Raw genomic sequence first — 11,603 nt, 5'->3', positions numbered from 1 at the left:
TCCTGTCTTCGGCAATAAATTTATTAATATTGGCCCCGGTAATAAATTTGTCGTTTTATCTGTTTGACATCATAATTATTTGTGCAGTTATTTAATTGAACAACAAATGGCTCTATGTTTGTTGAATTAATTGACAATAATTTTCAAGCTCACCCACTACTTCAGTGGGCATACGCTTTTGTTGTGTAACGTTTCCAGTCCGTTATCTTTTATAGATTGGAATAATGGAATATTCTACGTTTAGTGTACACACACTTTAGTCGTTTTAGTCTTCAATATTGATTTACGACACATATTTGATTATGATTGGGACTGTTAAAGCCACCGTTAAACTGTTAATAAAAAGCGCAAAACTCAATGTTTCGTTGCGTTCATTGAATTAACGTAATTTTCTTGCCTAACGAATAAATTAAAATTGTTTATCTGACTTCTCTTATTATTAGCAGGTCCGTACTGTCTACTGTATCCTTCCAAATACAAATGCCGAAATCCCTTTTTCGCAAAAACGTTGGTCGTGTGTTTCGAATTTTTCATAAGATTCTTTCCACATGCTATGTACTGCGATTGTGGGACGTACATAAATTTATTTTCCTATCCCTATAACATAACATAGCTTTGGAAATGGGTATATTATCAAAGTGTAAGATTGTACAATACAAAAGTCAAAAATCCGGAAAGTTGAACTTAAAACAAATAAATTACAACAAAACTCTTCATATGTAAAAATAAAATGGTTCATACAGTTAATGCTTCCGAAGCTGATCATACTTGTAATGACAACTTTCCGCGGGGGCACACCTGTATGTAATCAGGGACTAAAATAAGGAACATAGTGCGGAGCCATTTGGCTCCGCAGGCCCTTCAATTGGCTCCGCACAGATTCATTTTTGGCACCAAGAAAAAAGATTTGTAACGAAATTTCAAATTCGAGCGATATCTGCAATCGTTCAAAAAGTCATCATTGGGAAGACAACGACTGTATATTTCGTGCAATGTGTGCAAATAGTTTGAAGACGTTGCAAAGAAATATGCATATAACCACACAGTTCCAATCGCAAATGGTATCAAAGTCGACTGTCAAGAAAAACTGCAACGTGTGGTGGAGCATAGGTTTCTTCCATCGTACGGTAAAAACGAATTTTGACAGGCCGAAAACAGCCGACCGTCATCCACAGAAGCAAACATAACCGCAACTTAAACAAATTTGAACAAACAAATTTTAAACAAAACTTCAAAGTGAGGTTGTGTTGGCTTCTCTGTGGATGACGGTTGACATTTTGAACGGCCTTGGAAGAAACCTATTTAGAAGGAAACTCACATCGTCAAGCTGTTTTAGCAAAAAAGAAAAATGAACTATGGAAAGCACGGAGCGTACTTCACGTTTGGCGTAAGTTTTTGAATTCAGAGAACGAGTATTTGGTTCAGGAGCTAACGAAGATGGCAGTCAATGTGTACAATGACGCTTTACATGGAACCCTACCGTGTTTCAATTGGGCAAGCAGATCGCTTGCATTCAAACGGATTGAACAACTATTGAGACATTTTAGTGAAAATGGTTAGTGATTCAATTGCAAAGTGAGTTTGCGTTTTATTCATTTTTGTTAATTGTGCTAGGATTCGACGCTGATTTGCCAATATTTCAACCGAGTGAAAAAAATGTTACGCTAATGAAGTCCTAGTGGGTACAACGAGATGCTCGAAATAATGTCAGACTTGAAGTTGGCTAAAATCGTACAGCGTATCAACAATTGTGTTTGTTACTCCATACAAGTCGACGGAAGTGTCGACAGGTCGCAAAGCGACAACAAATTCACAACTCTTCGTTTTATAGAATCGGACGGCACGTTACAAAATATGTTTTTTCTCTGTGACAGAGCCGAAGAACAACGGTGCCAAATGATTACTAGAAGCTGTGATGACAGCAATAAAGAAAGTAATACGCGAGAAGTTAGCTTCAATTACAACGGATAGTGAATCTGCGAATTCTGGACCTGATCAGGGATTATGGAAACTTTTAGAAATAGAATTAGGACAAAAGATTTTGACGGTTTGGTGTATGTGTCATCGATCTGACCTTGCTTTAGAAGATATGGAGGATGAGGTACCGGCACTAAAACGTTGGAATCTAATACTGTAGCCTTATCAAATTATTTTCGTACGTCGAAATGCCGCACAAAAATTATGATCGAATGCGGAATTAAGCTTAATAGATTCGCTTGCATTTCCCGCTCATAATGAAATTCGATTCGTTGAACACGGCGAAAACTTGCTAAAAGCAATCATCAGAAATCTACCTGCCTGCCGTAAAGTTTGGAATATTATCGTTGAATCAAATGACTATTCTTATTCCGGAAAAGACAAACCAAAAGCATCGAACCTTCTACATACTTGGGCCAGCGATACACTTCAGTTTAAACTAACTGCATTTATGCGCGATGTGTACAGCGTCTTCACAAGCTTGCAAAAGGGTCTTCAAAAATCAAATATCATCCATCATGCCAGGCGTTCTAACGTTGAGAGAGGCGCTGCGAGAAAATTGACAAAAACAAAAACCTGGAATGCCTAACGAAAACAGCAATAAAATTCTTGACAAAAGTTACATTTCGAAAAAACAGAGCTAATCGTTGCTCTTCCCTTTCCCTCACTTTTTGTCACGTTTAGTGAATTATGATAGTATAAACTATCGAAACGGAGAGACTGTTTCGGCCTCAGGATACTACAGCGGCCATCATCAGTTGCTTCGTAGTATCCCTTCACAAGACAGTAATGAAACATCACACTTGAACTAGTGGTAGGATTTTCATTAATTCGAAAAAGCTTTCATGAGTAATCAAGAAAGGCCTACATCTGGAATCATTCATGGCACTCAAGCACAGCACCAAAGACAAGTAAATCATCACAGTCAGGCAAAAAAAGAAAATGCCAAAGCAAAGGAAAATAAGAAAACATGTCTAACTACATCAGCTCCTTCTGAAATTTAAAAACGGCTGAAAAAACTATATCTGCAAAACTATTAACTGTGAAGTACCTCGTTCACTTCCATAACGTCAACAGCTCCAAGTACACTACATAAGAAAGGTGACAAATCGAACATTAGGAACTACAGAGTTGTTGCCATTCAAACGATGATTCTTAAAATTCACGAAATTGCCGTAAAGCGGAAGATCAGCGGAAAAATCCAGCCTCAACTGAAAAGTGCTCAGCATGGATTCAGGGACAAAAGATCAGTCGTAACGAATCTGCTCGGGTTATCTATACTGGCACATACTGCATTTGAACGTTCAGCACAGCTTGACATATTTTATGGTGACTACAAGACTGTTCGACAAATTGGTAATATACTTGCTGATTATCAAGTTAGCTAGTTTTGGAATCGGGAGAAAAACCGCAAGGTGGATATGTCAATATCTGATCGGTAGGACGAACTACGTTCAAATTGGCAACTTCGTATCGAGATTGTACGAGTCACCATCTGGCGTGCCGCCTGGAAGTTCGATTGGACCGCTTATGTTCATTGTGTTCATTAACGACATTGTTGATGTAGTGCAGTTCGCGCACACTCTACTCTTTGCTGACGATATAAAATTGGCGTCAATAATTTTCGACCACTATGATATTCGAAGAATGCAGCGAGATATTGACAATGTAGTAAATTGGAACGCAGCAAATCGTCTTCTGTTCAACGAAGAAAAATGTTACATCTTTAGTATGTCCCGGCATGAACCATCATTTATCCAGGTCGATTATAAAATGGGCGATAACGTCATCAATAGAGTTGAGGAAACGAGCGATTTGGGTGTACTGGTTAACAGATGGTTCCATCCGGGTAGTCATATTGAACAAATTACAATGAAATGTCGTCAAACGATCGGTTGTATCAAGCATTTTTCCAATGGCAATTTCACGAAAGAAACGCAGCGAATACTTTATTTGGCGTACGTACGATCGAGACTTGAATTTGCATCGCCTATATGGAACCCTGCGGCACAAATTTACAAAGACGACATTGAATCGATTCAGAAGCAATTCGTGATTTACTTGTTGGAAAGCCGAAGTAATGCAACGACTTACAGACTAGCACCATACGAAGATCGATGTAGACAACTGAAATTGCGAAATTTGGAAACGCGGCGTACTGTGGCAGACATAATGCTTGCGTATGACATATATAAGCGTAACATTGACGATGACTTGATTCAAAGGCTCTATACCAGGCAAAAGTCATTAAATCAGACGAGTTTTTTAACGTTGCGCTTTAGCAACGGACTGTTCGAACATATCATGCTTAGGCTTACCCAAAGAATAATTACAGACAAAAACAAAAACCTGGAATGCCTAACGAAAACAGCAATAAAATTCTTGACAAAAGTTACATTTCGAAAAAACAGAGCTAATCGTTGCTCTTCCCTTTCCCTCACTTTTTGTCACGTTTCCAAGCCCTTTCAAGAAATATCACTAAATAACTAAAGAAATCCAACATTACATCTACATTACACATTACATTACACATTGCACATTACATTACATTACATTGTAATGTAATGTAATGTAATGTAGCGTTACAAAATGCATCTTTGATTTCTGAAGCCAATCGGCGAGATAAAATTTTTTGGTTTCCGAACTTTTAAAATACTCACAAAAGTTCACCAAAGTGCGCTGCTAAACCCAGAAAAAGTTGGGTATTAGTAGCTAGATTCGCTCACTGAACCTTGCAATATTACGTAATATTACGTAATATTGCAAGGTTCAGGGAGCGAATCTAGACAGTCGGGCTTAACTTTTTCTGGGTTCAGCAGCGCACTTTGGTGAACTTTTGTGAGTACTTTAAAAGTTCGCAAACCAAAAAATTTTATCTCGCCGATTGGCTTCAGAAATCAAAGATGCAGTTTGTAACGCTACATTACATTACATTACAATGTAATGTGCAATGTGTAATGTAATGTGTAATGTAGATGTAATGTTGGATTTCTTTAGTTATTTAGTGATATTTCTTGAAAGGGCTTGGAAAAGTGAACGAAAGTACGCCGTTCAGCCCAAAAAGATTAGGTCCATGTCTTCAGGATCGCTCCCAGGACTTACTGAAACACGTGGTTTCTTAGTATCACATTTAGATTTATGGAATTATTCTAGCGATTTAAAATTAGATTTTAGTGGGTTCAATAGCCTACTGTGATGAACTTTTGCATGTTCCCCACAAATACGCAAAGCGCAAGGTATATATTGCCTAAAGACCTTGGAAGTGGAAGTCTGGCTTTCAGTTAAAATTAGTGTGGTGAACTTGTAGGACAATGTTGTGTGTATTCGATTTTTGTTAGCGATCAACTGAAATGCTATTATATTGTCAATTTGTTTTTGTTTGGCAAAGTCCAAAGTCACAAATTGTGTGTCGCATTCGTATTTTGCAGTATTAACTCGGCGAGGATTAGTCTGTTGAAAATTGGAAAATTTGGCGTGTAGGCTTACATCAAGTTTGTTGTCAGAAATGTTCGGACTAAAAATGTCAACTTATTTGAGAATTTTTTAATTCTTTTAAAGAATGTGCGGTGACACACGGCCTAATTGTACTGAATAGAATCTTATGCGTTTTTATTGCCTTTTCCCGCATCTTCCTGCTGCCAAATATTCATCCTTAGATGTCAACCCATCATCCTTCCGCTTGTGCAGTTTATTACGACGATTTTTCAAATGTTGCAAATGTTGATTCCACCACTTTGGTCTGTTCGAGTATTTCTTGATCGTTTTTGTCGGAATGTTCTGCTCAATCAGAGATTGTATAGTCTGAATGAAAAATTCGTATGCTGAATCGTCGTCTCTCACGCTAAATTCGTGCTGGAAATTAATTGCTTCTAATTGGTGTGACATCCTTTCATAATTTCCTCGTTTATATTGTCGAATTGTCGAATGATTCATCAAAGAAAGCACGGTCCATTGCTGAAAAAGCAGAGAGACATAAGCATAACCATTACATTTCTTTGAAACAAAACTATTTGCTAACCCCACTTGCTTTCGAGACTTTAGGTTGCATGGGTCCGGAAACAAAGAAATTTATTGATAAATTGGGCTCTTTAATGAAAAAGGCAACGGGTGAGGTAAAATCGAGAGAGTACCTTCTGCAAAGAATTTCGATTGCGATTCAACGTTGCTTGTATTTTGCGAACATTAGGGAAGAAGAAGATCGATGATATTTATCTACTGTAGTTTTTAATTTCTGAGAAAAGATCGATTTTTTACCGGCTGCGCCATAATTGTGAGAAGTCTTTTTTGTCGCATTTAAAATAAACTTTTTATCTGGAAGAGAATCCCTTTATGTACGGTTTGGATTTTGAAAACTTGAAATTAGTGAAAATTGGTGGTCTTTTTACAAAAAGTTTAATAAAAAGTCAATTACTTATTTTTCCGTTTGAAAATCCAACTTTTGAGGGAACAGCTATTTGAAAAAATGATTCAAAACCGGAGTTCCTAAGATATTAGTTTCGTTGAGAATGTCTTGGACCGCTTTTTGTCACAACAATAAATTGAATATTCAGCACTGGTCTTCAAATGAAATATTTTTAATTTAGAGTAAAGGAATTTTTTTTTGAAAAGTAACAACAATTCGTCATATAGCGCCGATTTTTGCGCCGAAATGCACCGCCGCCGCTGGTTAAAAATTGTATTCCGCCGAAGCGAGCCGCCGAAAAAAAAAACTTCAGTCGATTCACGCCGCCGCCAATACTCTGAAAAATGTTTACAGCCGCCGCCGAACAAAAGTTGACCGGCGCACACCTCTACACCCAGAAGATGTTACTTGTAGGAATAATATTCTAGGATACCATTGTCATCGAGAAAAGAGTTCCACTAACAGTCCAATTTAAATAAATGAATTCACACATGGCATTGGAACGTTTATTGCATTAATTCATAATTCTGTTGAATTGAATGGGTCTGTGGCGACTTCAGCACAATATCATTTAATAAGAGTAAAACTAATGGGTGTTCATTACATAACAATCGAATTTCTTACGCAATGATGACATTGCATACCAGCAGTACGTACCTACTTAAAGGGAATATTAAATTTTATTTTCGCAATTCCGGTCCATAATCATCACCTTTCCATGCATCCATTTAATGTCGTTTTGAAGGTATTTATTTCACTGTATTTCTGGACACAGTGCGATATTAACTTTTTTTCGCACGCTAAAGAACCTATTACCTTCAACGAAGGCTAAATTTTTATAAATAAAAATCTTGCATTGACCAGAAATCGAACCCCCGACACCAAAAGGTTTTTGAACACAAAGCAGCGACTATAGCCATTCGGCTATAGAGTCACACAATTATACCGAACGTATTGTTGAAGCGTATATACTAAGCATTGACTACTCGATTTCATTCAACGCGTCTCTTTACATCACATAGCAATGTGTATCATAATGCAGCCTTCTTGATCGTTCAAATGAATTTCTGTATACACAAGAATTTTGGAACAAAATGTAGGACATGTTTTGCATTGGAAAGGTGATTATGGCCCGAAATTGCGAAAAACGTTGTATCTACCACGGTAGGTATGCCGGTATTTTTTCGCGCACGACGTCTTGTCGACCTCGGCTTCGCCTCGGGTCGACAATCGACATCTAGTGCGAAAAAATACCTTCATACCTACCTTGGTAGATAAATAACTATTATATCGAACAAAAACGTAACAACAAGGATGCTCATCTTTCGAATTAACACTGTGTTCTCATGTCGTAGAGAAAATTTATGAAATCCTTCGAGCAAGATGTGTGTTGGCAAAATTAAGCTATGCATTTCCACACATTCCGTATTCATTCCAAGCCTTATAATCATTCATTTAAATATCCTTTTACATTTATGTGCGCTTTTCGATGTCGTCGGTATCATTCATACAATTTTATGCAAACCATTATTTTGGTTATATGGCAATAGGACATAAACACAAACCCATAACATTTCATTTTATTATTCGTTTTGTTTTAAAATTGTGTGTTTAAAGCAAAATTCTCTCCGCTTGGAATGTAACAAGTGTAATAGCACGAACAACGAGAAGTAAAAAAAATAAAATAAGACGCCCGAGTAAGAACAGGATTATTTGCAAAATTTTACTATGACAATTTTCCTATTTTAATTGAGACACGGACAAAATGTTAGATTGTCGTCCCGTTTAATTTTGCCGCTTGAAGCAATCTGATTAACACAGAATTACATCTCTCTACCTACAATATACACTTTAATGTAGAATTAATAAGGAAATTTTAGGTGGAAATTGTATTTGCTATTGTCTATTATTAATAGATTGTCGTAGGACAATAAAGTAAAATTGTTCATTATTATTGTGCAAGGAGGAAGTTCTATTATACTGGATGGAGTTTTCTATGTATAAAACATAAATAACTAGGGTGTCAGTCAATAAAAATCTTGACTTTTGAGAATTGGCCGAGGAATTGGTGAAGATTTGGTATTGGGGTTGATACAGAAGCAGAACGAACGTTTAAACAAATGAAGTAAAAGATTATCTTTGAATTTGCTTCAGCTGTTTTTCACCTGATCCACACAACAATCAAATCTGTTTGTACGGTTGCGGCTGCTTCACACATGCGTATGAAGACCGTACAAAGACGTATAAATGAACATCTAAATACGGAAAGAGGACATGTGCAATTATAGCGAATTAATAGAAAAATGAAAATTCATTGATTTAGCTTCATTCCCACTGGAGCTGTCGATGTTTTTTTTTTCTGAAATAATAAAAAATCGTCATTGTCACTCTGGAATTTTAGTGGACAGAATCTTCATTTTTTGGCTAGGTGGGGTATTCACATTCTGTTTACAAAAGAAATTCAGGTGTACAGAGTGTTCACATTCTGTACACGGAAAATGTCAGGCGTACATAGTGTTCACATTCTGTGTACACAACTCAAAATGTGCACAGACACCAATAAGAACATGTGAACAAATGATACACAGTTCGAGTACAGATGTGAACTATTTTGAGCACAAACTGCGAATTTTTCACAGTTTGTTAATATTTTGTGAACAGAAGTCAATTCTAATTTATCGTTTTCCATATTCGATATTTTTAACGTTGCGAATTGGCAACGGACTATTAGAATATCTACGAGTAAGTGTTATATAGAAAGCGAATGAAGGAAAAATCATCTTGCCCAACCGTGGATGTGAACAAGGGACCTCTCGATTATGAGTCGAGAGCTCTAGCGCCAAAGCCACGGGTTCAGAATAAATAAACGAGTTTTTATACGTTGCGGTCTGGCAACGGGCCGTCCACACATACAGATTTCTCAGTTACGACATCCACAACATCATCTAATAACGACAAAATCCTGCAGCGAAGTAACAAATTTACGCTAAGTAAAACAAGACAATAAAACAAAAAAAAAACAGTTTCTGTTACTAACTGAGCGCATTTTATTATTAGCAACAGAGCTATTGCTCTTCCCTTTCCCAACTTGCTTATTGTAGAGATCATTTTGACAGTAAAACTATCAAGGGTATATAAAAAACTGCAATTTGTCATTCACACGCACCTTATCAAGACCGGGAGCCATTTTCTCGTGAATTCCAATAGCACCTTCCATTCCCATAAACAAATCAATAAATTCGACGCATAATTATCCAAAATTACAAAATTGTTCTTTAGCCTGGATATATTGATCAATCCAGGGAGGGTGTACCGGTACTCTAACATAGGCTTATTGCAATTCTTCAATAATTCTTAACAGCTTCACTTTCCTATTGTAGAGATCATTTTGATAGTAAAACTATCGAGCAAAGAGAGAGCTGTTTCGGCCTCGGATTAACTAATATCCATCCGACTGTTGGAAACGAAGTTAAATCAAATTCATTTTTCTTATAATTTGCTATAACTGGACATCTTACCTTCATGTATTTAGATATTCAAACAGTTCTTATTGTGTGGATCAACTGAAAAACAGTTTCATTTTACAACAGACAAATTTCATGGAGCTGTCCTATTTTTCTCTTATTGCACACAGAAATGGACCTCTGGATGCTGCATTATGACTAAACCCTAATTCTAATGTTCACCCCTTTTTAAGCTTTTAGGCATTAGTTACGACCGAAATAAACAAACTTTTGCCACCCTATAAGTACAATGTAATAACAACATACGTGAAAAAATCACTTTCTGCAACTGCCTTATTTTCTTGACTCAATGTCAGGGTTTTATGTCAGAAAATCTGCAGAGCACAATGCAATTTATGTTTGCAAACATAAAGACATGTCCGATGAATTGTATTACGATGTCACGATGGATGGCACGGACATTTCCAACGAATTTTAGTAGACGGAAAGAAATGCGAAGGTCGAACAGTTAAATAATAGACTTGTTAGACCCACTACTGCATAACAAATTATTGTCAAGAATAATTATTTCAAGCAACGGAAAGTTGACTAGAACAATCGTAAACACAATCGTATTGCTGGCACACTTTTAAACGTTAACATGTAACCGGAATCTCTACAGAATTTGCTGTGTGCCGTTTTAAATTCATGAATTTTCCTGTGTTAATCACCCAATACTTTAACTCTCATATAACAAACCAGCATTTCGGCATTGAATTGCTATACATTACACAATCGTCTTAAAGAATTTCAACTGTTTTACTCACAATACACCGTTCAACACCTGTCTTCCGAAAGAAATATTTTATCACCCACATAGCCGCGCATTCGTTTGTTGTTTCTGGGAAAATAATTTTCCAAATAAATCAGGTTGAAACGACACTGTTATTAAATTAGAATATCCAAATTTCAGCGGTAAAGGCGGCAAAATGTTTAACGAAGCAATTTACATTAATGACAATTGGGTAGCACCAACGAAGAATTTCTGGAAAAACTTTGATTGTGTTGTTCGAAAATGATGAACTTTCTTCGCATTTCAAAGGATTGGTTTTTCTTTTTTGCTAACTAAATATAGGTAGCAGCGGGTAGGTATCAATTTGGTATTGTTTGATATTCATCACGTTGTGCATGAGAGCAGAGGCGAAAAATTTACAGAGTTTTTACTTTCTTTCTTCGGTTTCGGTATTCCACATATCTGTTGGTAACGATTGAAGTGAATAAAATAGGATTAAAAGAGTAAAATGGGTTGTGTGACGTGCAGTGGTGGATTATCCCATGGGCAATTCGGGACTTTGTCCTGGGCGCTGGAAAAATAGGGGCGCTGGAAAAAATTATGTGCTAAATCGAAAATATCGCGCCAAATTTAGATCGCTCTAGAATGATTTCGTTGTCAATATTTTAATATTTTGTCCATTCTTCCAATGACATTTAAAGTTTTTACCGCCAGTATGTCACCTAAGTTTTTACAAATATTTCCAAGTCTCAATTTTATGTTGTATATTTCGTATTCCTATACTCTCAAGTCTGCCGTAATTTGCATAAGAAACTTAGTGCGAAAGAGATGCAAGATTTTGAGAGAGAAAATATATGAAATTCTCTCGCAAAATCTTGCATCTTTTTCGCACTAAGTTTCTTATGCAAATTACGGTAGAAGTAATATTGACGAAGTAGGGTTCTAAAAAGCCTGGCGCAAAACTTGAGCCCAAAAAAATTCACTTCAA

The sequence above is a fragment of the Bradysia coprophila genome, assembly GCF_014529535.1.
Source record: "Bradysia coprophila strain Holo2 chromosome IV unlocalized genomic scaffold, BU_Bcop_v1 contig_5, whole genome shotgun sequence".
In the NCBI taxonomy this organism is placed as follows: Eukaryota; Metazoa; Arthropoda; class Insecta; order Diptera; family Sciaridae; genus Bradysia; species Bradysia coprophila.
This window is presented reverse-complemented; position numbering follows the sequence as displayed.